General features: G+C 44.8%; 1 protein-coding gene across 1 annotated transcript in view; it reads right to left on the bottom strand.

Moving 5' to 3' along the window:
* The window catches only part of LOC132013848 (WAS/WASL-interacting protein family member 1), a 115,485-nt gene extending 98,798 nt beyond the window's left edge, over positions 1-16,687 (bottom strand). The window contains exon 1 of the mRNA XM_059394195.1: positions 16,545-16,687. The gene's annotated coding sequence lies outside the window, so the exon portion shown is untranslated. The remainder of the gene's footprint in view (positions 1-16,544) is intronic.
* Positions 16,688-25,726: the final 9,039 nt, after the last annotated feature.

Raw genomic sequence — 25,726 nt, forward strand, 5'->3', positions numbered from 1 at the left:
TCTTCCAATAAACACTTCTCAACTACTTAATACAAATGAGACACAGAATTGGGGTGTCATGCTGAGCCCAGTCCTGTACCATGGTTCCCTCATGTAGGGAATGCAGAACGAAGGAGGCTCAGCCTCCCCGTGTGCCACTTCACTACCAACCGTAGTGGATGAAAATCCTCACATGTTCACTCAACTTTGAGAGCCCCTGCACCTTGAGCAGGTTCTGCCTTCTCCGGGCCAGGACATATCATGGACACGCAAGTGTTTCCTTATGAACAGTCTGTACCTCAGCCTCCCGCTCCCTCCCTCGGCCATGGCCTCCCCTCCCTTCCTTGGTCCTTCATGGCCATCACCGCTCCACCAGCTCCTCAAGATGAGAAGAGTGAGAAGAACTTCTTCCCGACTATGCAGCCTGGATATGGGATCTCCTTCTGCAGGATCTGCCAGGGCTACAATGAGACTACATGGCTGACATCTTTCTGTTCTCATCAGTCTTTTTCAGACTGCAAGTTATTGCCTATTCTCTGTCAAGTCAATTTAGTGGACTGAACCAGCTTCTTAGAAAATATATCATGTACAGCATTTGGTAAAAATGGGAGTTGTTTCCTAAAACTTTTGTTTCTATTATCTATCCATCCATCCATCCATCCATCCTAGATTCCAATAAAAAAATATATTTCTTACTGTGAATCATCGTCAAGAAAGGCTTCAAAACACTGGTTTAGAAAATGCTTCTTCACATGCTGTACTCACCACTCACAGATTCATTCCAAATACTGCCCAGGTGCCATGACCCCTTCACATCCGTGATTCAAGCAGAGGGACAGGGCTACCATCTGAGCGTGCTTCTTCGGGCTGTTTTTTAACCTCAACACCCCTTGTTGCCTCTTCAATTTTACCTCTTAAAAATATTTTGAGGGGTGCCTGGGTGGCTCAGTGGGTTAAAGCCTCTGCCTTCGGCTCAGGTCATGATCTCAGGCTCCTGGGATCGTGCCCCGAATCGGGCTCTCTGCTCAGTGGGGAGCCTGCTTGCCTTCCTCTCTCTCTGCCTGCCTCTCTGCCTACTTGTGATCTCTGCCTGTCAAATGAATAAATAAAATCTTAAAAAAAAATTTTTGAGTCTGGAAAGAAGGGCCCACCATGCTGTCTTCCCAGCCCCCAGAGTCTATACAAACCAAGGTTCCTTGCCTGTGGCTTCTATATTTGAACCAAGTGTATTTGTAGTTCCTCTGCTTGGGCCCTTCTGATATACCTTGTGGGGATTTTGGAGGACAAAAGGAGGAACTCCCTCGGCTGACTCAGCAATGGGACTAGTGACAGTACACTCTGCCCCCTAGTTCCTCCAAGCAAGCAGGCCCTTACTGGCCTCCTGAGAGTTGATCAGTTTACACTGGAGCTGGGCTAGGAAGCTCAGGAGAAAGTGGCCTGTTCGGCAGCCGGTGTGGCCCTTGCCCACAGCAGCCCTCTCCATACTCCTTGACCACTCAGAGGGAGAGCTGGGAACTACTTTCTGCAACATCTAGGCTTGAGGGGAAGAAGCAGCACCAGGATAGGAGCAGCCCATGGGGTCTGGCATTGCAGGAGGCTGTCTGACTCGGGCACAGCACAAAAGCAGGACATGTCACCCAAACTGTCAATCTAATTAAGCACAAGGTAGGGAGACCACAGACATGGGAGTGAAATGTCTAACTCTGAATCCTAGCTCTGCCTCTGGTTGCTTGCTTAATTCTATCTAGGCCACACCAGATAAGCAAAGAGATCCTGATACCCTCTGACCTGTACATTTGAGGCTGGAAAGGCCCTGTGGGGTTGGTGAGCAGTGTACCTCCCCCAAAACCTTCCAGATCAGATCTAGCTTAGGAATGAACTTGGCTTTGTCCTACCTTCTGTTCCCTAGGCAGCTTTTTTTAAATTTTGTCTTTTCCTGGGCTTGAAAAAATGGCCAAATAAATTGTCAGAGGAATCCTCAAGGGAGCTGACAGAACTGCACTGCCCAAACGGAGGGAAGGAATCAATCGCCCCTCGCTCTTTGGCGGTACACCAAGAGGGTGCTTTCGGGAACTACTGGTCAAGGCCCTGCAGGGGTTGTAGTGAATGCACCTCAAGCTTCTTTTCCATCTTTAGTTTTAATTACCTCCAAATGCTCTTGCTGTGGTGGGACTGTACCAGGCCAGGGCTGAAATCAGCCCCGAAAGTTATTTTAGAGCCCCCCTGAGCCCATTTTTGAGGCAGTAGCGCCCAGAATGTCCTCTTGGTCTTAGACTTTTGTCTCCTCCTGACACAGAGCCAGCTTCCTCTCCATACTCGCTCACGGAAATTCCCAGGCCACCGTTCTGCAGGTATGAAGAAGACCTGCACCTGTCCTTGTCAGCAAAAACGCCTGTTGGGCCCCCGTGGTTCTGACCCCAGACACCGGCAGCCTGCCAGGTTGCTGGGGACAGATCACTCCTCTCCTGGCCAGGACTGTCTGGAAGGCAGAGGTTTGGCTCCACCAACCCCACAGGACCAGCCGTGCCTAAACTTTGCCTTGCCTGTTCCTCACATGGGTCTGTACCTGAAGGAGGTTTCCAGCTGTGCTCCTCACATCTTTTAAGGCCATGTTGGCCTCAGTCTCGCCCCGTAAACAGACCACACTCTATGCTTCACCTGCAGTTTAATAAGAAAATCATTTATGGACTATGTTAAGCAATCTCGGGCAGGGAAAAGAGCGGCACTGGAACTCGGCAGGCCTGGGTTCGTGTGTCACCTCTGCTGCCAACTAGCATTGGCCTTGGGAAAGTCACTGAACTTCCCTGGGGTTCTGTTTCTTCACCTGTGAAATGGGAGGATGGGCAAAATAATCTTCCTTTTCACTCTGCTTCTCAGCTCTGACAAGAGTTTACAAGAGGTTCTGTGTTTTAGAGTTGAGTATTAAACTCCTTACCCACCAGCTCAATATAACTTGTGTTATTCGTTTACTCTTGAGACCATCATGTGACACTAGTCAATGAGACCAGCCTCAGGCAGCACTTGTGACCCTCTAGGAAGATTTTCTTCCTCATCAGACATACTAGAATCTTAGAGGATCACTTAGAATGTATGTCTGTGATGGGGGCCAGGTGTTCGAGTGGATGATTCAGAATGAAGCTCATGCTGGACCCAAAACACCACCAAAGAGCAGGCTGGTCTACACTGTCTGAGGCTGTCCTTTCCCAGTGGGTTTGCGACCCTAACCCAGATGCATGAGGGAAAACAGAGGAACAGAAAGCCCGAGTTATTTCCCCAGAACACTGTACTAGTGGCTAGTCATCTGCATGAAAAAAGCTAGGGACACTTAGGTCCTTTCCAATTTTATGCCCCTCACTGGGGAGGCGGTGGGGAGGCGGGGGCATCATGGTTCAGATCAGGCTCTGAAACCACACAGCCAGGACTGAACCTTGACTCTGCCAGGTTAACTGTGTGAACTTGGACAAGTATTAACCTCAAATTCCTCATCTGCAAAATGAAGATAATAGTTCCTGCCTCACAGGGTCATTCTATGGATTTAGGGAGTTAATTTAGAGCATTTAGAACATTACCTGGTACCCAGGAATCAGTATCTACCTTAGATGCTATTAGGATTATTGCTTGTCCAAAAATGACTACTGGAAATCTGGAGGAATAATTCATTCTTGAGTTCTGTAAGCATGAGAAGAGTGGCATCCTCTTATTTCTGTCTCCTGATGTGCTCTTTTTAAGGGCAGACCACAGCTTAGGTCAGCTCAACAAGCTTCCCTGCACTTCCAGCACCCCTCCCCCACCCCCACCCCAGCAACTTCATGAGCACCTCATGATCCTGGGAGCAGGGGATGTTAAGACTCTCCCTCCCTTCACTGCCTGCCTCCCTGTCCCCCTGCTGGGGCTTCTCCCTGCTGTCATTGCTGACCACCGCACTCCCTCCACCACCAGAAACCTCCTTTTTCCTCTCCTGCTCTGTGGTGCTGCTGGGGCCAGAGCTGAAGAGTGCTCAGGGCAACTTTCTACCAGAGCTTCATCCTCTCTTGGGCATCTGGGTTGGAACTTAAAAGCCTTTTCTCCTTGTCACAACCTTATCTAATGGTGGTTGAGCTCCCTTGGGCACCAGCCCTAAGGTTCCACTTTCCAGGTAGACAAGTTTGTGTAACCTCTCTGTGAAGCAGAAGGTCCACAGGGACGCCGCTGACCAGCCTGTTGGCCCAGGATCTCTCCACGCATAACTGGAGGTCCTGTAATGTTAGCTCCAATCTCAAGAAGCAAAAGCGGCACACAGTTTCTTGGAAGACATCCAAGATGGTCTGCCTCTGAGCCAAAAGAGCAACATGTTGTTCCTCAGACCACGAGTAAGAAATACAAACAAGAGACTCAACCAGCAGGGGTCACAGCCACCAATCAATGATCATGGCAGAACTCAGGAGGTGAAGCCCCATGTGGGTATTTTTAACCATTCCCAGGAATCACTGCATCACAGGGAACAGCCTCCAAAGCACACACTTACAGTCACATGCGTATGGTGTTTTGTGTGAGACTGCACAAAAAGCCCTTTGGTAGGCTATGCCTCTGCCTTCTAAAAAGCCATGAGGGCTGATGCACAGAAAACTCCGGCAATGGACTTTCCCAGTGAGTTTGGAATTGGTGCTTCCTGGTTATATCTGAAGGGCGCCTTAAAAAGAGTGAGCAAATGATGTATGTGCGTGTGTGTGTGTGTGTGCGTGCGCGTCTGCACATACATGCACTCGTGCGTAGCAGATGGCAAGGACAGGTGGTTCAGGGTTATGACTATGTGTGTGCTAATAGAGAACAGGGTCAGTAGAATGGATGTGTACATGCATCTAGTGAGGTAGTGTGACTTTCAGTGACTATAAATAAAACAAGATCTGCTAGGCATACCTGGACAGCATCCAGCTCAAACCCCCTCTCCACAAATAACACTACAAAGAAAACCTCAGGGGAATAGCAAGTGCTTTTTCTTCAGCAAGTATACAATGAGACTCAAGGAGAAAGCTCTCAATGACTTTGCTGAAATAAAATTTGATTTTCTATACTACACATAACCCATATCCTATTTTAACTAAAGGAGAGATGTGACAGACATATATTTCTCTCATTTACTTATCAAATACTTAGTCAAAAACAGGCAAGGTGAAATTTCAGCATCATCAGAGCTCTGATAGGTTGAAGTGTTAACAACGGCAGTGTTTAGACCGTGCCCGATTTGGAGATGCCGTGTGTCGCGTCACAAGCATTGCAGATGTCCTCCTAGCTGCAAGCTCCCCGTTCCTACAGATTTCTCCACTCTCCTTCACACAGTGTTTTATTATTGTCAAGGTCACATGACTACTGGCAGCCAAGCCGGGAACTGGAATTCAGGTGTGGAGCTCCCAACTTGTGCTCTCTCCACTTTCCCACTCTACTTTTAGCAGAGGACTCAATGAAAAAGGCATTAAATAAATGAGCTGATTGGTATCTGGACTTACCCTGAAAGTGACTTAACTTTCAAGAAGTCACACTGTCCCTGAAGGTTGATGGGCATCTAAATGCAGGGGCAGTGTGAAAAGGAAGGCAGAGCAGAGGGCCATGTGACCTCAGGTGTCAGCAGAGCGGGGCTCCAAGAACTCGGGAATGTTTGCAAATCCTAGTGCTAAGGCTATGATATATAATAAGAGAAAAAGCTGCCAACTTCCCCTGGGGCGCTATTCTCTCTCACTATTCACCAGTCACTGGTTAAAACCTAATGCATCTGCCTACCAAGGTTAGCTCTATAGAAGGCCAACTGTGTACTAGGAACCCAATCAATCCCACCCTAGGATTCTGGCTAGTTGGGGCCAGTAGATTTCTGGCCTTGAGAATGACTCTTCCTTTTAAGTGGTGGAGAGTTCAGGGTCCCTCAGGGCTGGGGCACACACATGAAAACTCAGGGTCTAGAGATTCCCTGCTCTTATCAGACCTCCTGAAGTCTCCAGTAAGCCTGAGCTTGAGAGCCAGACGAACAGAGCTGTGGTCTATGAACCCACTCCACTCCCTTGGACCTTCGGGGCTCTGCACCAGGACACACCACCCCGAGGAACCTACCCTGGCTACATCAGATCAGGACACCAGCCTCAGTCTCTCTTGGGAACTCATGTCCTCTGCCCAGTTTAGCTCCCTCCAGTCAGACATGTCTGCTCACCTCTCTGCTCCGTGGTGTTTTCCCAGTGTGAGGCCCTTGGCATGTTCAGCTATAGAAGTCTGGCAGAAGACACAAACTTATCTTTCAGGGGACTCTGATTGGACAACTCAGCCTCATTCAGGAGACTCTGGTCCTTGGAGGGTATGACTCTGATGGGCTCTTCTTTTTACACAGGACATACCTTTCTGAAGCATCTGAGCCTTTAAAACAGTAACATTATAAAACAGAGTAAAAATTAAGGCAGCTATCAAGGACTCACAGGATTTCTTCCTTTTCAGTTCTAACTTCTGCTGCCCAGACACAATCTTTTTGCCATCTGTGTCAGGTTAGCTCAAAGCACTGTTATTATTCTGGACTACACAATGTTGGCCCGACCTAACCAAATACAAGAAATTCTGCTGATTGATTTAGTTATTCTGTTCATATAAACGAAGCCAGTTGCACAGATGTTTCTGATTAACCAATGTACTGCTGGAGTTATATACAAATAATTTTATAATGAACTCAGCAACTATAAGAACAGAAGTGGAATCTAGTCCCACCTCCCAGAAAAACAAGCAGGAGCAACAGGGAAGGGGCTTTCAGCAAAGCTCCAGGTTTAAATTCCTATCTGCTGTGATTCACTTTTTCCTCTTGCTGTAATCCAGTAGAACTTATAACTAACGCTCTCAAAGAACCTTTGTCTTCAGACTGCTGGACTCGAGAGGGAAACGCAGTTAGCCTTGCAAGCTTAAAGTGCCTTTAACATTTTGCATCTCTGTATTTTAGAAATTACTATTTTTAATAAAATATTTATATTTCCCGAGACAATTTCTTAAATAATATACTTTTAGAAGGAGAAAATTGGAACTGAGAAGTCTGTATTTACTTTATTATAAAGAGAAATCAAGTGTTTCGTTTCATTTCAATACAGGACGATTAAGTTCAGCGAGCCTAGGCTCAAGTTTTTCTCCTCTAGCTCTAGAAGACAAATCTTATGCACTTTGGAAAATGAAGGAAAAGAACAGACATGAATAATTCAAATGAATGTGTTTTTTGTTTTTTTTTTTTTTAAGAAAAGATAGTGACAAGTGCTCCCTAATGAAATCATTTGAAACAAAACCGGAAAAAGAGATTAGAAAGTTTATACTTCTAACATAAATTATGCTGGCAAGGATATGGGGAAACATATTTTCAGCTAGTGCTAGTGAAACTGACTTACTACAACTTTTGGAAAGTAATACCACTTTGGGGACTCTGAAAGACAAAAATAAAAGCTTCTGTATGTTAACATGTTCAAATTAATGCACATGGATGTTTAGAGAAAAACTTGCTGTAGCACAAAACTTGAAACAACCTGAATGGTTAAATTATGGAATATTAAGCGGCCATGATACAAATGAGTTTACTAGCTTTAATTTTTTTTTAATTTTTAATTTTTTTTAAATGGGTTTTTTAATTTGGAGAGAAAGTCTATGATATTTTGTTATGTTAAAAAGATCTATGGAGGGGCGCCTGGGTGGCTCAGTGGGTTAAAGCCTCTGCCTTCGGCTCAGGTCATGATCCCAGGGCTCCGGGATAGAGCCCCACATCGGGCTCTCGGCTCAGCAGGGAGCCTGCTTCCTCCTCTCTCTCTGCCTGCCTCTCTGCCTACTTGAGATCTCTATCTGTCAAATAAATAAATAAAATCTTTAAAAAAAAGAAAGATCTATGGATCTCAACAAGATAGCTGTACCCCCATGTTCCCAGCAGCATTATGCACAATTGTCAAGCTATAGAAACAAGCTACTTGTCCATTGGCAGGTGAATGGATCACAATGTGGTGTATACACACAATGGAGGATTTATTATTCAGTCAAGAAAAAGGATGTCCTACCATTTGTGACAATAAAGATGGACCTTGAGAGTATTACGCTAAATGAAATAAGTCAGACTAAGAAAGACAAATGCTGTTGTGATCTTGCTTATATGTGGAATCTAAAAAAACCAAACTTGTAGTAACAGAGAGCAGAGTGCTTGTTACCAGGAGCTGGGGGTGGCGGAAATGGGGAGATGATGGTCAAAGGTACAAACTTACAATCAGGTGAGTAAGTTCTAGGCATCTAATGTATAGCTTTGTGATTACAGTTAACAATAGCGGAATTATAGTACCTGAAATTATATACTTGAAATCTTAAATGTTCTTGCCATAAAAGAGAATTGATAATGTAACATGGTGAAGGTGTTACAGCTATGGTGGTCATCATATTACAAGACACAACTGTATCAAATCAGCACATCGTATCCTAACTCTTACTCAATGTTATATGTCAACTGCATTTCAAAAAAATCTTATGGCCTAATGTGTATGTTTCTCTTTTTAATAGGAAAAAAATGGGCATTTGTATTTGTGTATAGTTACATAAGCAAAAGGAAAGTTGAGGAAGGGCCAGTCCTGAACTGAGAATATTGATGACCTTGAGGAGTTGGAATTCGAGAGCAGTTAAGAGAAAAATTAACTTTCTCTTTATATACCTCTACCTTTTTTGTCTTCTTTATAGCAACCACATAATACTCTTATAATCTGAACAAAATGAAAACTGCAATTTAATTATTAAAAAGTGACAGAATCACATTTTCGACAAAAACAAAGAAGCAAAGACTGAATTACAAAGACTGAACATTTGGTCCGGTGGTTCTTCTTAACTCTAGGAGACATACTGTTTCACCACAGCAAAGTAGAGATGATACATACAGAACTTCTATACAGAAAAGAATTTTGTGGTTAAAGTAATACCATAATGGCAATCATATGGTCCTTTAACCAACTGAGAATGTTTTCCCTTTACTTCTCCCAGTTCCTCATCAAAAAAGAGAAAATTAAGGAGGAAAGATGTTTAATTAATGAGGTTCTAACTCCAATATCCTATAAAACGTCACTCAAGATTTGCCTCAATTTTTTTTTAAAAGATTTTATTTATTTATTTATTTGACAGACAGAGATCACAAGTAGGCAGAGAGGCAGGCAGAGAGAGAGGGGGAAGCATGCTCCCTGCTGAGCAGAGAGCCCGATGCGGGGCTCGGCTCGATCCCAGGACCCTGAGATCATGACCTGAGCCGAAGGCAGCGGCTTAACCCACTGAGCCACCCAGGCGCCCCAAGATTTGCCTCAATTTTAACAATAATCTAATTTCTGAATCTATCTCAAATAAAACGTGAGGGGTTTTTTGTTTGTTATTTTATTTTATTTTTTTAACAGTGCTAAAACTCTAAGGAAAAGAACAGGGTGAGGTTTTACTCACAAAACCATTTTTAAACCAATGCTTTGGGTTATTTCTTAACCCATGCATGGTAAATTCTGGCTCTGGCACATAAGAATAGGCACTGCTTAAAGTAAATTGCTATACTACTTTTTAAAAAGGTTTTAAGAAGCCTTCAACTACTTTGCCTTTTTCAAGGCTCTCCAAAAAGAAATTTCAGTACCAGCTGAAATCTCTTAATGTCCCTCAGCCTGCCTTCTGGGATCTGGGAAAGCATAAGGCCTAGTCCTCTCTCATTCTCCCTCCCCACCCCTTTCTCTCTCAAATGCATCACCAGGGTCCTTCCTGAAAGTCCCTCCCTCAGCACGTACATGTGCTGCTTATGACAGGGGCCCATTTTACCCTCTTCTATCTCAGGCTGATCTGACTGTCTCCATTATCTAAATATCCATCCCCATAACACAAGACTACTGTGGTTAAGACACTGATCTCACTGTTTACATTTTCAGAGAAAAAATAGCTAGGGTACATGTTTTCTTAAGATCTTCTCCAATGTCTGAAGGTTCTCTACTTTCAAAATCCATTCTGATTAAAAATAGAACTTCCCTATGACCCTGCAATTGCACTCCTGGGTATTGACCCCAAAGATACAGATGTTGTGAAAAGAAGGGCCATCTGTACCCCAATGTTTATAGCAGCAATGGCCATGGTCGCCAAACTATGGAAAGAACCAAGATGCCCTTCAACGGACGAATGGATAAGGAAGATGTGGTCCATAAACACTATGGAGTATTATGCCTCCATCAGAAAGGATGAATACCCAACTTTTGCAGCAACATGGACAGGACTGGAAGAGATTATGCTGAGTGAAATAAGTCAAGCAGAGAGAGTCAATTATCATATGGTTTCACTTATTTGTGGAGCATAACAAATATCATGGAGGACAAGGGGTGTTAGAGAGGAGAAGGGAGTTGGGGTAAATTGGAAGGGGAGGTGAACCATGAGAGATTATGGACTCTGAAAAACAATCTGAAGGGTTTGAAGTGGTGGGGGGTGGGAGGTTGGGGTACCAGGTGGTGGGTATTATAGAGGGCATGGATAGCATGGAGCACTGGGTGTGGTGAAAAAATAATGAATACTGTTTTTCTGAAAATAAATAAATAAATTTAAAAAACAATCTGTTCTGCTTGGGGGATGGGAGAGTTTCCTGAAATATTACTTGGTAACACGTTCAACATTCCAACACTGCATCACTCTAAGATGTGGCCAGATTTCTCTCTTGGTCCTTCTCAGGCCTAAATGGCTTCAGTCCACAGACATACTCTCCTGCATTTGTCTACAGAAAAAGGCATGGAAGGTTTCAGAAGTGGGCTGGGGATATACGAGTGGTCGAAAATCAAGAAATTTAACCAACTGCCCATTTGGTCTGTGAATGCCAACTAAATGACTATATTTATTCTGTCAGTGAATGATTGGTTGTTTTGACTTGACTCAATGGATTGTTTGGGCATCATTAGCAAGAGCTAACAGGTGAGCTGATGGTCACTGAACTGGCAATACAAACTCTAATGGGTGACTATGGGCAACCAATAATGCACCAGTCATGTTACATATATCTTGCTACAGCAGAATGCTATGCAGCTGTTAAGAATGTAGTAGTAGTGGGGTGCTTGGCTGAAGAGTGTGTGATTCTTGATCTCAGAGTTGTGAGTTCGAGCCCCACATTGGGTGTAGAGATTTGTAAAAATAAAATATTAAAAATAAGAATATAGTATGTCCATGAATTACCAAAAAGTTAAAACAAGGAAAATGCAAACAATATCCATGTAACACAGTCTTAAATATGTTAAGTAGAGGGTGGGAAGTAGAAGACGAATAGGAGAAACATAACCAACTGTGTTTAGTGTTATAATGAGGTAAGGTGTACATATTACACATACTTAAAGTGATCAAGTATTGCTCATGAAAGAAAAATATATATATATTTAAATAATGTAAGCTTATAGAGAACTATATTAAATGGAGTATGTATTGCCTATGTAAGAAAATAGAAAATAAACTTTTAAGTCGTAATAGATTCCACTGGCCCAGGAAACTAGATGGCTCTAAATTTTCCATTTTATTAACCATTTCCTTTCTCTTGCAGACACCTCTTATCTGAGAGACCTATTTATTCCCCAAATACAAAGAAATCTGTGGTAGTTTACAGGGAGGTTGGTATCCTGTACCTTTTAGTCACCTTTTACTAACCACTCGCAAAGTTGATTATTTTTCTTCTTAGCAAGTATTTGTGGCCACGTTGTGGGATTCAACATTAGGTGAAGAAAAGGGGCAGTATGGAGAAGAAATGGCAATGCAAAAGCATACAGCTGGGAATGGAACAGGATAGTGAAGCTGGAACCCAGCACATGCAACATAGTATCTAATCAGTGAAGTTGAAGTTAAGGATCAAAAGTGCAGTTTGGAATCAGAATGGCATAGGTCTGAATACACACTCTGTCACTAGCTGTGTGACCTTGGACAGGTTACCCAACTTCTCTCGGCCTCCGGTTCCACATATCTAAGCAGAACCTACCTCACAGGGTTGTGTAGCTACTGAATGATTCACTTATATGACACATAGTAAACGGTAACATTAACGAAAGCAAGTGGAAAGGGAGGGAGAATGGAAAGAAGGTGGAGAGGAAGAAAGGAAGGAGAGATTTTTTAAAAAGCCAGATTATAGAAAGCTTTGAAGAATTTGATTCCCTTAATAAAACTAAGAGGTAAAAGAAAATTAAAAAGAAGAAACTGTGATACACTGGAAAGATGCCTTGCCAGGAGAGAAAAAATATATCTACAGTAAGTAATGCTAAATAAAATGTTCTACAGCACCACAGCAACATGTTTTTACAATATGAACTATGTTTCCTGAAGTTTCTAAACTGATGAAGATCGTAGGTAATTGTGTCTCCGGTCTATTTTGGCTAAGTTTCTCTTTTACTGAGTATTAGCAAAGCCTACTTTTGACTTCTCAGCAAGTATACGATTGATCTAAAGACTGTAACGCCGAGCATGCTTCCCAGTTTCCTGATCCTGTGCCACAGGAAAACACAAAAGCAGGGGCACCCCCACCGAATGCTCTTACGCCTGTGTTACGCCTGTGACCAAAGCAGCCTGGCCTGGGCAGGCGGTCTCATCCACTGGCCACCCCCACATTGGTGATGGCCCCCATGACTGTCACAAATGCCACTTACTGGTGCCAAGGGGCCACGGCAGAACGTATAGTATGTCTTGTCTTTGCCTTTCTACCCTTTATGTGCCCTGATACCTTCCGCAGAGTAGGCCTGATTGTGTAAGCAGATCACAGGCTGGTCGCCCCCAATTGCTGAGATGCTTCTCTGTGAGAGTCCTCCTTCTCCCGCTGTTAAGAGGATACATGTGGTGACTGGGGTGAAACACTCAAGGACAGACCACTGAGGGATCGTCCTACGCTAATTTCTACTAAAGGCTGTTCCTAAATGTACTCTTTTCTTGCATGTCCATTTGAAAAGACACAACAGTATTTTGTACATACTAACACTGATTAAGAGTAATAGTAATGGTCCATAAATACCAAGCAGCAGCACTGTCCTGGGTAATCCGCTAAGTCATCCACACCCATGACATCATCAGACTCTCACAACAAGCCTGTAGGAAGAGGCAGTTACTCTCATTTTAAAGACCAAGAAACAGAGGTTAAAGAACTTGCAAAAGACAGAAATGGGACGGGAAGCAAGCTCTGCCCAACTCCCTGACCCATGCTTTCACCTGTAGGGGACTCTGCACCTGGTAGCTCATCAGTCTTACCTGGGGGGGGGGGGGGCGGTCTCAAATAACAGATTTCTGGGGCTCACACAGATTTGCTGAATCAAGGCTTTACAAGCTTCTAGTCATACCCAAGGCTAAGGACCAGTGGACCTCAGTATTAGTCAAAGTGTACAGAAACAGATCAGCATTACTCGACTAACTGATGGTATATGGCGGCTTTGGTGTGACCAGAGTTTTTAAATATTCCAAAGTATTCAAGAGCCAGAATTCTTCTGACCTGACAGTAATCCCTACGGGGTGAGGAACCACCCAAATATTGGGCTGGGTGATACAGTGAGGCTGAGGGAGAAAGTATTCACTTGCGACAGGGAGCCGGAATGGGAACTGTTCCTCACTGAGGCAGTGAAGGAAGAACCAGGGGAACGGGCCTATTTCTCCTCCTATGACTGGCCCTTAGTACACACCTCACAAATATTTGTTAAATGGACAAATGAGTGAAGGACTGACTTCCTCCAGCTGGAAGTAATTTGACTCTCCTCTAAATTCCTTGCATTTGATCTTTATCTTTTTTAGCTTCTTTGCCACATTCTGCCTTGCATTCCACTGTTTGAAACCTGTCCTACCTCTACCAGGAGGTAAGCTTTCAGGAGGCAAACTCCCATCTCTTTCTCAGCAATGCCTCCCACTCTGCCACAGCACAGGCACAGCAGTGACCCCTAGCAAGCACCCTCCATCCCAAAAGAGTACCTGGCTGGAGTCCAATGGAGACCTGCTGCACAGATGTGGGTCCTGGCTAATCTCAAGGCCACGCCTACCAACCTTCCAACACTTGGCCTAATTGTGGACTGCTGGGCCACACTGGCAGAGACCTCTGTATGGAAATCATAATGGAATTTGGTGGACTTCATTGAAGCACAGGTTTAAGGAAGACCATGGCTTTGGGAGATAGAATCCTGAATACGAGATACTTAAAGACAAATGCATTATAGTAACAAATAAAAGGTGCTTTTCTTTAGTTTTGTTCTCCTGGTGTACTCTGCGGAAACCATCTATTTTCTAAAATTACAACCATAGTTAGGAACACCCTGAAATATCAGACAGTGACCCAGACTCAGGAATGAACTCTTCCCACAAAAGGAAGCTCAGCCCTGGCCAGCGCCCCTGAGACAGTCAATCTGAAAGATACGAGCAGACGAAATTCTCTTCATTCACCACCGTCCCCCTCAGGCCTTCAGCTCTTTATCAGTCTTTTATCCTGATGCTACGCATTGCATGGTGTCTGGGTAGCCCTCTGATGCTGTGTGCTGTGCTTTTTGCTGTTGTGAACTCCATCACCCCATCTGATCCTCATACCATGTGATGCACAAAAAGCAAATGTTGTCAACCCCATTTCTTGGGTGAGCTAAACGAGTCTCAAGATCTATGATATGCCTAATGACACAAGAAAGTGGTTGAATGCCCGCTAGAGACTTAATTGTCTTAAAAGAAGTGAACGAACAAATGAAGGAAGGCATGAATCTCTCTAGTTCAAAGTAATCTCATTGTAAATGTCCCAGAATTTGATCTTAACTTGCTTATAAATCCCTTTGCTCTACATCACACAAATCCAAAACAATTATTTTGTTTTTTAAATGGGTTCCATGGGGTACCTGGGTGGCTCAATGGGTTAAAGCCTCTGCCTTCGGCTCAGGTCATGATCCCAGGGCTCTAGGATAGAGCCCCACATGGGCCTCTCTGCTCAGCAGGGAGCCTGCTTCCTTCTCTCTGCCTGCCTCTCTGCCTACTTGTGAGCTCTGTCAAATAAATAAATAAAATCTTTTTTAAAAAATAAAAAATAAATGGGCTCCATGCCCAGTGTGGAACCCCTCAGAGGGCTGGACCCCTCAGAGGACTCAGGACCTCAGGATGGTCAGATCAAGACCTGATCCGATACCAAGAGTCTGCCACCCACGTGCCCCACAAACCCAGAAGAGCTTCCCAGGGAGCCAAAGTGATGGCAGGGTTGAGTAGGTCTCAAGACGATGATGGGACTAAAATGATTAATAACACCTGCAGAGTCTTGTCTGCACACTTCCATAACAGGTAATGGGCTCCTACAGATGGAGGGGCAGGATGGCGGGGGAGTGGTTGGGTCCTGAGAAACAGCCTTATGGGGATGACAAGCAGGTAAAGAGGTAAAGATACAAAACACTGGAAGGCAGTAGTCGCTATAGTTATTTTATCTGTTACAAGAAAAGGCATTTTTGAGGAGGAAAAATATGCCAATGACTCAAAGTGAAGCTACAGTACTGTTTTGAAATTGCCTGGGGAAATTGGCAAAAGAAAACCCACCCAGGGTGGGACTGTGTCCCGGGGCTCCGCGGCTGCACTGCCTGGAGTCTGGGGCCATACAGGGCCAGCGACTGGGGGTGGGATCCAGGAACTATCCAGGGGACAGTAGTGACACGTAATTTTCAGAGAAAGGGACTAAGTCCACCCAGTCACTGCTAACAACCTGAGAGGGTTCCCGGAGAACTGAGATAAGGCCAGGAACCCAGGCCCAGGAGGGAATATTCCTCTGGAATAACACAGGACCAGAAGACTAGAGACACAGACACACCCTTTGTTACTCTCCAAGAGTTGAAAGTCTAACTAAGCACCCGTTGAAGATTTGGGTCGCCTCGACTGGGTCAGCCGGTTTCTTTTACGCTTGCAACTTTCTTCAACAGTTCTCTTTTGGAAAGAAAAATGAGTTAGTAGAAAAAGGTAGTGGGAATGAGGCTGAAATGAGGCTGCCCGGAAAGTTCGGTAAAGGCCCCGGGGTTGGCGGGGAGCGCTGACAGGGGTTGGAAGTGCCTGTAAAGTCAATGACCACATCTAACGCGCGCCGTCTACACCGACCACAGAGCAGCCTCAGTCTGCAGGCGGGAGCCTAGTCGCGGGATGGGTTCGATTCCTCCGGCGATGAAGGCGAGGCGGTTCCTGGGCATGAACTGGCCCGGGGATGCCCAAAAGCACCCCGAGCCGGGGGGCGTAGATGCGGCTCCAGCACATACCAACTCAGCCCCTGCCTGGGGAACTACGGCGGCAATGGGTCCCGCGGGCGGCCCCGGGGTCGCCGGAGCCCAGGCGGGAGGCGGCCGAGCCCGGAGCCCAGCAGTCCGCGGCCCCTTCCTCCCCACTCCGCCCCTCCCGAGGCCGCGCGCCCGCGCCCACCGCCCGCCGCCGACGCAGCCCGGACCTCCCCGGGCGCCCCCGCCCGCTGCCGCGCGGCGCTCCCCACCCCGCCGTCCAGCCCTGCCCCTCCCCGGCGTCCCCGGCGGCCGCGGGGGTCTCCCCGGGCGCCGCCCCGAGCCCCCGGGGCCCCGGTCGGTCCGAGGCGGCGGTGGCGGCGTGTCCCTTACCGCGCAGCGGCTCCGGGCGGCTCCAGGGCCCCGCGGCGCGCCGGGCATTTTTTTCTGGGAAACTTCTCCCGGGTCTGCAGGGCTGAGCCTGCCGGGCAGGAAAAGCGCTCAGCGCCGGGAGGCTGCGACCATCCGGGAACTTCGCGGAGATGTAAACCCTCCCCCTCGGCTCCCCGTCCCCCCCCCCACCCCGCCCCTGCGGCCCCGCCACACGTGGACGCGCCGCGAGGCCGCCGCCGGCCCTTCGCCCTCTCCTCCGGGCGCCGCGCCCGCCCCGCCTGCCCGCCTGCGAGGCTCTGCGCCCCGCCGCCTCGGGTCCCCAAGAGCCGCGTGGCGAGAGTGCAGAGCGGGGGTCCGGGGCTCGTGGGTTCCTCCGTGCCCGCCCCTGCGCGGTGAAGCACGCGGCCGTGGGGTCCGGGACGAGCGTCTGCAGACGAGCGGGATCTGGACGGTGTGTACCCCCGAGGGCCCTAACCCAGACGCCGCATCCTCGGCCGCTTGCCGCCGCTGGGGCGCCTCCTCCCCTCACCCGAGGGAAAGCCTTTCCCCATCGCTCTCGCCCCTTTTCTCAAAAGAGGGGGTCGAGCTTTGAGACACCTTAAAGTTCAAATTCACTTAAAAAATGAACTTCAAGATGGAATGGAACCCCCAGAAGCCCACGTGCATGTGCGTCTGTCTCCCCCGTCCACAGCGTGGGGACAACGGGGCCGCCCTTCCCGCGGGGAGATGCCATTCCTCCCCACAAAACGGGCGGGGTTCTTTGAGTAGTTCTTGCCTCTAGTGGGGATGGATCTGTCAGCCTCCCACGTCCTCAGATACCGCAGGATCGCAGCAAACATTTGGAGAAAGGGAAGGTTCTACTCCTTTGCCAAAGCTAACTCTTATTACCAGGCTCGGACCAGCTCTTTTCAGAGGCCCCAGGACCTAAAGAAAAGTTAACACTCACCAGGACGACACAGATACTAGAACGTGTGCGTTTGAAAACAACAACAAGGTATGATCAGGGCAATCACCGCTTAATCATATGCTGAAATTCCAAGGCTGTCTATCCCTTTGAATAAAATCAGAAAGGGTGGGAATGTGGGCGCTGGAGTATTGATGTTCTAGGCTGAGGAGATTGTTCACCCATGACTTGAAGCCGTCTCTGCCTATACCATTCCCTTGTGCACATTTGTATCCTGAGGTACAGGGACAACAGCACTTCTGGAAAAATGTTAAGTGTGATGTAAACCCTTCCTATTGACAAACTTTGTTCCTAAATGTACCCATCTTTTTAAGGTTTGTTATATAGTTGCTCTTCTTTTTAAGCCATTTCTATGGTAGTATGTCCATGTTATGTTTTATATAAAAAAAGGACAAGTGATTTCATATAGCAACATATTATTCCAGACTTGAGAACATTTCACTAGCACTTACCAGAGTGTGGTGCGGAAGTTAAGGTGAGGAGCTGCCTGGTCTCCTTGCTGGTTGGGTCTCTGAGCCTTATTTTTTGCTTTAGTCAGGCAGACATAACAGCAGATCTTATCTTCTAGGATTGTTGTAAAGATTAAATGTGATAATCCCTCTAAAGACGTGGGGCGTAGTGTCACGTAGGCAGAACAGGGTTGGATCTTTGATTCCCCAAAGTTCAGCAGAGTTCCTTGGACCTTCTAAGGAATCAAATACTTGCTGGAAAAGAACTCTCGAGTTTATGTCTTTGAAAAATCCACATAAGTTTTAGCATTCATATACACAAGAGGAAATTAGAAAGGTAATATACATGCCCCCTCCCATCATTTCATCATTGGAAGCCCAAAATAAATGGAAAGCTGAATTGTCCACTGTTTTAAATCACCCATGAGATCAGTGATCAGTCCTACAGAATGCCTCTGGCTCTCTCTCCTCAGACCCCAACACTTCTCTCAATAAAGTCAAAACCTGGATAATATTTTATTAATGGTAGTTTTCTAGTTTCAGTAAGTGGGCTGCCATTATATAAAATGGTAACGTTTGGGGAAGATGAGTAAAGAGTATCTGGAAACATTTTTTACTGTTTTTGCAACTTGATTATAAATTTTAGATAATTTGAAGCTGAAAAGTTTTTTTTAAGACTATTTATTTATTTGACAGAGATCACAGGTAGGCAGAGAGGCAGGCGATGGGGGGGGGGCGGGTGGTGAAGCAGGCTCCCTGCTGAGCAGAGAGCCGGATGTGGGGCTCTATCCCTGGACTCTGGTATCACGACCTGAGCCGAAGGCGGAGGCTTTAACCCACTGAGCCACCCAGGCGCCCCAAAGCTGAAAAAGTTTTAAAAACCTTATAATTTAAAAAAAAAAAAAAAGACAACCTAAAATTCTATCACAGATATACTCTTCCTCTCAGATGATGCCAAATTATAGCTTAAAATGATACTGAAGTTAGTAGCAGGCTGAGGTGCTATGCTAAACCTTTTCAGTCATGTATACTTGATATATATGAGTTAATAAGAAAAAATGGTCCATTGAATAGTTTGAATATGAAGGTAGGCTAGAAATGTTGTCATGATACTGGGAAATAAGGAGAAGGGAGAGAGAGAGAGAAGGAGGTTGAGAATGACGAAATAAAGACAAGTTTACCAGAGCAGAATATAATGAAATATATATATTTGCTTACCATTTCATAAGCTACCATTTTGGGAACTCTAAACGAGGCTGTGGTGACTTAGAACTTCTCTTTGTATAGCAATTATTTGTGTTTGTAGGTACTTGTTTAATGCTTGTCTTCCCCCGGAGACAGTAGCCCCAATTTGGGGGTGGGGGGGGCACACGAGGGAGCTGTCTGCCTGGTTCACCACAGTGTTGCCAGCACCTGACACGTCCTTATTACTCATGGCTGCTTAATAAATGAATGCCGTGACCAGATTAGGTCCTTGTACATATAGAATCTCATTTAATTCTCACAGCAACTTTAGGAAATGGCTCTGTGTCTCCCCCCCACCCCCCATTACAGATGAGGGAACTGTGACTTGGAGAGCTCAGCAGACCTGCTGAAGATCACTCAGCTTGTGAACCCAGATAATTTTGACACTGACATCCTTCTTCCAACATTATGCACACCATCTCTTGACTTAACCTCTGTATTTATTCTGCCTCTGAGCTTCTGCTGGTGTGAATGGCTTGAATAGTTTGAGTGGTTTTTGCCTCTAGCATCCTTGGTGCCAAATATCAAAAGAAGAAAATATTATCTTTATTTTGGTAGAGGACTTTTGAGGTTCAGGTAGACCTGAAATCTGGTCAAAGGCTCTACATTACCTTGAATGTTTTGGGTTCTCACTTCTGAATTAATGCAGGGAGGAAATGGAATGCTATGTGGAACAAAAGCTCCATGACAGGCCAGGGGATGGTACTGAGAATTAGGGTGTGCATGGAGAGGAGAAAGTCTTGCACCCAGCGGGTGGTCAGTACATATCTAATGGATTTACTGGTTTCCAGACCTGAAAGGACTCAGCTCTTAAAAGCTGAATATTTTGATTATTTGTATCATAACTTATTCCAAAAAAAAAAAACTTTAAAAAGTGTTGAATCTGATGAAATTCAAATCTTAGTATGGGACAGCAAATTTACAAGTTATTTTTTATCTTATTTATTTCTATTTTTTGAGGATTTTAGTTATTTATTTATTTGAGAGAGAGAGAGTGCAAGTGAGGGGAGGTTTAGAAGGGGAGGAGAGGGACAAACAGACTCTGTGCTGAGCACTGAGCCCCACACAGGGCTTGATCCCAAGACCCTGAGATCATGACCTGAGCTGAAGGTAGACTCTTAACTGCCTGAGCCATGCAGGTGCCACTTTATTTTCTTTTTAATTGAAATGTAGTTAGATAGAATATTATATTAGCTTCAGGTGTATAACATAGTGATTTGACATACACATTACGAAATGATTATGATAAGTATGTTTATCATCTGTCACCATATGAAGTTATTACACTATTATCAACTACATTCCCTAGGTTGTACTTTACGTCCCTTTCACTTGTTTTCAAACTAGAAAAGTGTATACCTCTCAATCCCCTTCACCTATTTTGCCTGTCCTCCTACCTCTCTACCTGCTGGCAACCACCAATTTGTTTTCTATATTTATGAATCTGCTTGTTTTGTTTGTTTGTTTTGTTTTTTATAATCCACATTTTTTTTAAAGATTTAATTAATTTATTTGACAGAGATCCCAAATAGGCAGAGAGGCAGGCATAGAGGGCGAAGCAGGCTCCCCAGTGCAGGGCTCGATCCCAGGACTCTGCGACCATGACCAGAGCCAAAGGCAGAGGCTTAACCCACTGAGCCACCCAGGCGCCCCTAGAGTCCACATATAAGTGAAATTATATGGTATTTGTCTTTCTTTCTTTGACTTATTTTACTTGGCATAATTCTTTCTAGGTCAATCCATGTTGTCACAAATAACAAGATCCATTCTTTTTTATGACCGAATAATATTCCTCTGTGTGTGTGTGTGTGTGTGTGTGTGTGTGACATCTTCTTTTTTCATCTTTCCATAGACATTTAGGTTGCTTCCATATCTTAGCTATTGTTAATAATGCTACAGTGACCATAGGGATGCATATATCTTTTTGAATTAGTGTTTTTATTTTCTTTGTATAAATATCCAGAAATAGAATTGCTGGATCATACTGTAATTCTTGGTTTTTATTAAGATTTTATTGTTAAGTAATCTCTACACGGGGCTTGAACTTACAACCCTGGGACCAACAGTCACATGCTCTACTGACTGAGCCAGCCAGGAGCCCCCATAGTTCTACTTTTAATTTTTTGAGGAACCTCCATACTGTTTTCCACAGTGGTTGTACCAATTTATATTCTCACCAATAGCACACAAGGGTTCCCCTTTCTCCACATGCTTGTCAGCACTTATTATTTCTTATCTTTTTGATAATAGCCATTCTGATGGATGTGAATTGATACTTCATTGTGGTTCTGGTGTGCATTTCCCTGATGATTAGTGATGTGGAGCAACTTTTCATGTGTCTATTAGCCATCTGGATGTCTTCTTTGGAGGAATGTCTATTCAGGTCCTCTGCCCATTTTTTTAGTTGAATTGTTTGTTTGTTTTAGTGTTGAGTTTTGTGATTCATATACTAATCCCATATCAGATATATCATTTGTAAATATCTTTTTCCATTCAGTAGGTGGCCTTTTGGTTTGTTGATGGTTTCCTTTGCTGTGCAAAAGCTTTTTGGTTTAATATAGTCCCATTTGTTATTTTTGCTGTCGTTGCCCTTGCCGGGAGAGACAGATCCAAAAAAAATATCACTAATGCTGATGTCTAAGATCTTACTGCCATGTTTTCTTTTAGGAGCTTTATGGTTTCAGGTCCCACATTTAGCTCTTTAATCCATTTTGAGTTCATTTTTGTGTATGGCTTGAGAAAGGGGCCCAGTTTTCCCAGAACCATTTATTGATGATTCTGCCTTTTCCCCATTGCATATCCTTGCGTCCTTTGTTGTAGACTAATTGACCATACGAGCCTGGGTTTATTTCTGGGTTCTCTGTTTTGTTGTGTTGATCTATGTGTCTGTTTTTGGATTAGTACCATGCCATTGTGATTCCTGTAGCTTAGCAATATAGTTTAATATCTGAGACTGTGGTGTGCCTGGGGGGCTCAGTCAGCTGAGCATCCAACTCTTATTTTCAGCTCAGGTCACGATCTCAGGATCATGGGATCAAACTGGCTCTGGGCGCAGTGCAGAGTCTGCTTTTCCCCGCCCCTCCCCCTCCTACCCCTCACCCCACCCGTGCATGCATGTTCTCTCTCTCAAATACATAAAATCTGGGATTTCGATACCTCAGCTTTGTTCTTCTTTCTCAGTTCTCCTTGGCCATTTGGGATTATTTGTGGATCCATATAAATTTTAGTATTATTTGTGCTAGTTCTATGAAAAATGCCATTGGTGTTTTGATAAGGATTGCATTGAATCTGTAGATTGCTTGCTTTGGGCAGTATAGACGTTTTAACAATATTCTTCCAATCCATGAACACAGTATTTCTTTCCATTTGTTTGTGTCATCTTCAATTTCTTTTTTGATCAATGTCTTATATTTTTCATAGTATAGGTCTTTCATTTCCTTGGCTAAATTTATCCTTAAGTATTTTATTCTTACTGACGCAACTGTAAATAGGATTGTTTTCTTAATTTCCCTTTGTTCTAGCACATTATTAGTATATAGAAATGCATTTTGTTTGTGTATATACTCTTGGTTTGTAGCCTGCAACTTTACTGAATTCATTTATTAGTTCTGATAGTTGGGGTTTTTTGTTTGTTTGTTTGTTTGGTGAAGTCTTGAGGGTTTTCTGTATATGGTGTCATATCATTTGCAGATACTGACAGTTTTACTTCTTCCGTAGCAATTTGGATGCCTTTTTCTCTTTCTCATCTGATCACTGTGACTAGGACTTTCAGTACTATGTTGAATAAAAATGACCAGGATGGGCATCCTTTTCTTGTTCCTGATCTTTGAGGAAAAGCTTTTAGCTTTTCACAGTTGAGTATGACGTCAGCTTCGGGTTTGTCATCTATGGCCTTTATGATGTTGAGGTGATATACCGTCACTCTGCCATGTTCTAATCATTAGAAGCAAGATGCTAAATCCAGTCCACACTTAGTGCAAGGGTGTTAGCAGGCATTACTATCAGGAGGCAGAGGCTGCTGGGATCATCTTCGGATCTTCTTCACCTACCAGCCTTCTCATGAAGGTGTTGTAGGTTAAAGTGAATTAACTTGTGTAGAGTAATACACATGGTGTCAGACCCTCCGCATGAAAGAAAAGCTGGCTATCATTATTTTTAGCAGCAGCGGCCATTACTCACGTCCGTTCTAATCTTTGACTTAGTATCACATCAAGAACCAAAGAATGGAATTTACACCAAAGCTGCGGTTTGGCCAGTATAGCTGGCAATTGCCATCAGGAAATAGGTATCTTCTTAAATGAGATGATATAGGAAAGGCTAATAAAGGAATTATTTACAGAGGTGTTTAGGAAGAGGAACAAGGAATGGTGCCACGCTCCAAGAGTGGAAGAGCAGGGAGCCATTACCACTTTTAAGCCTGAAGAGGGGGGAATATTAATGAGAACCAAGAGAAGGAAGCCTCAGTTCCAGGAGAGAGCTCCTGGCAGGAGCTGTGACCTTCAGAAGAACAAGGTGCTAAGCCATGGTGACCCAGAGGGGTGAGACTAGAGGAATAAATTCCTGACTTTACTCCTCTCCTGCTGGTGCCTTCCATCATCTGAGCCCAGTCAGGAGCCATGGGACAAGGAAACCCACCATTCTGCCCATGCAGTTAAGCCCTCCAGGATTGGAGGGATGAATGGAAAATATCCAGCATGGGCAGACACAGCTCTTCACCAATGGGCTATTTCCTCTGAACATGACACTATAAAAGAGAAACTGAAAGGCAGTTGCTTGTGACACCTGGGTGGCTCAGTCAGTTAAGCCACTGCCTTCAGCTCAGCTCATGATCCCAGGCTCCTGGGATCGAGTCCTGCATCGGGCTCCCTGCTCAGTGGGGAGCCTGCTTCTCCTTCTGCCTCTGCCTGTCGTTCCCCATGCTATGATCTCTCTCTCTCCCTCTCTCTCTCTCTGACAAATAAATAATTGTAAAAAAAAAAGGAGGGGGTAGTTACTTAATCCTGAGTTTCCAGAATAGGAGTCAGGGAGGGATGGTGGCAGGAAGCACAGTTCCAGAAGAATTTGGTTCACTTTTTAGTTGATAGTGCCCTTGTGGCCCTTTCATTTGGGCCAGTGAGAAAGGTACAAGGATTTAAATCTGGAGCCGGCAGGCGGCCCAGAATAAGTTTCTCAGGAAGCTCTTGTGGACTGCAGGTTTTATTTATTCAGGGAATGAACTTAATGACATGGAAGGCGTTTGTTCTGCTCACACCCTGGCTTTATTGGTGAGGTACCAGCTCAGTTACTGATGGAGACCTTAGGTGCTTCCAAAGGCAAATGGTTTTCCAATCATTCTCCTCCAGTAATGAGGGTCCGGGAATTTCACTTCCATGAGACAAGGCAGTGCAGCTGGAGAAGTGGCGGCTTAATGCCATAACCAGGAAGTGGGGTGAACCCAAAGCCTTCAGGGTGGGCCTGTCTCTGCATTCACAGGGAGCCCTGGGGGAGTCCGGGCAACGGGGAATGGTTGTTTCCATGTTTTCAGGCTGCTAAAGTGGGGGACAATGGAAGGGGGCAGGAAAGGCTAAATTTATTGGAGTAATTTCTTTATTTTTTAAGAAAAGTGCTTTATGAAGATGCTATTAAAACACGATCTGGAAGACAGCTCTTTAAAAGGTGACAGGGGTGCTCACTAAAATAGCCCAAGAGTGTTGGGGTTTTTAAAAATTTTTTTGCAAGATTATTTATTTATTAGAGAGATAGTAGGGGGAGGGGCAAAAGGAGAGGCAGACAGTCTCCAGCAGGCTCCGCACTGAGCATGGAGCCTGAGATGGGGCTCAATCCCAAGACCCTGAGATCGTGACCTGAGCCGAAATCAGATTGGACATTTAACCCCAACTGAGCCTGTCTAAAACCGACAGGTAGTTAGAAAAGTTTCTATTATCCCATCATCCAGTGGTTTAGTTTTAGAGAAAACAAACAAGCTTACTACCTATAAAAACTCTCATATCTGCATACTTTAAAAAGTTGGAGAGGAATTTTGAATCCACTTAAAATCTTCCAAAGTATTATAGAAGAAAGGGGGGCATCTGGGCCTTTTATTAAAATTATTAAATGTATGAGCATCTGATAAGCTTGTATGAGTAAATGATTGGCTGCAGGAGGAGAGAAATTTACCAACCAAATTTCATAAAGATCTTTACATAAAGGTGATTGGGACAGAAAAACTAACTCTGACGTGCACCATGGCTGCCCATCCCCATCTGTAGCCTTTGTGAGGCCTCCTCTTCCTCTGTGCCGGCCAGGCATTTCAAAAGCAAGGTGTGGACGTAGAACTGGACTCTCAAATGCACTTTTTTCACAAAGGGTTAACCAAAGTTTAAAACAATAATCGAGCGGAAAAAAGGATCATGGCCAGGAGTTGAGGGAGGGAAGAGGGATGAACAGGTGGAGCCCAGGGGATTTTTAAGGCAATGAAATTATTCGGTATGATACTGCAATTGTGGATCCATGTTCTACATTATGAAAGCCTGTGGAATGTGCAA

The sequence above is a fragment of the Mustela nigripes genome, chromosome 3 (genome assembly GCF_022355385.1).
Source record: "Mustela nigripes isolate SB6536 chromosome 3, MUSNIG.SB6536, whole genome shotgun sequence".
NCBI classification, from domain to species: domain Eukaryota; kingdom Metazoa; phylum Chordata; class Mammalia; order Carnivora; family Mustelidae; genus Mustela; species Mustela nigripes.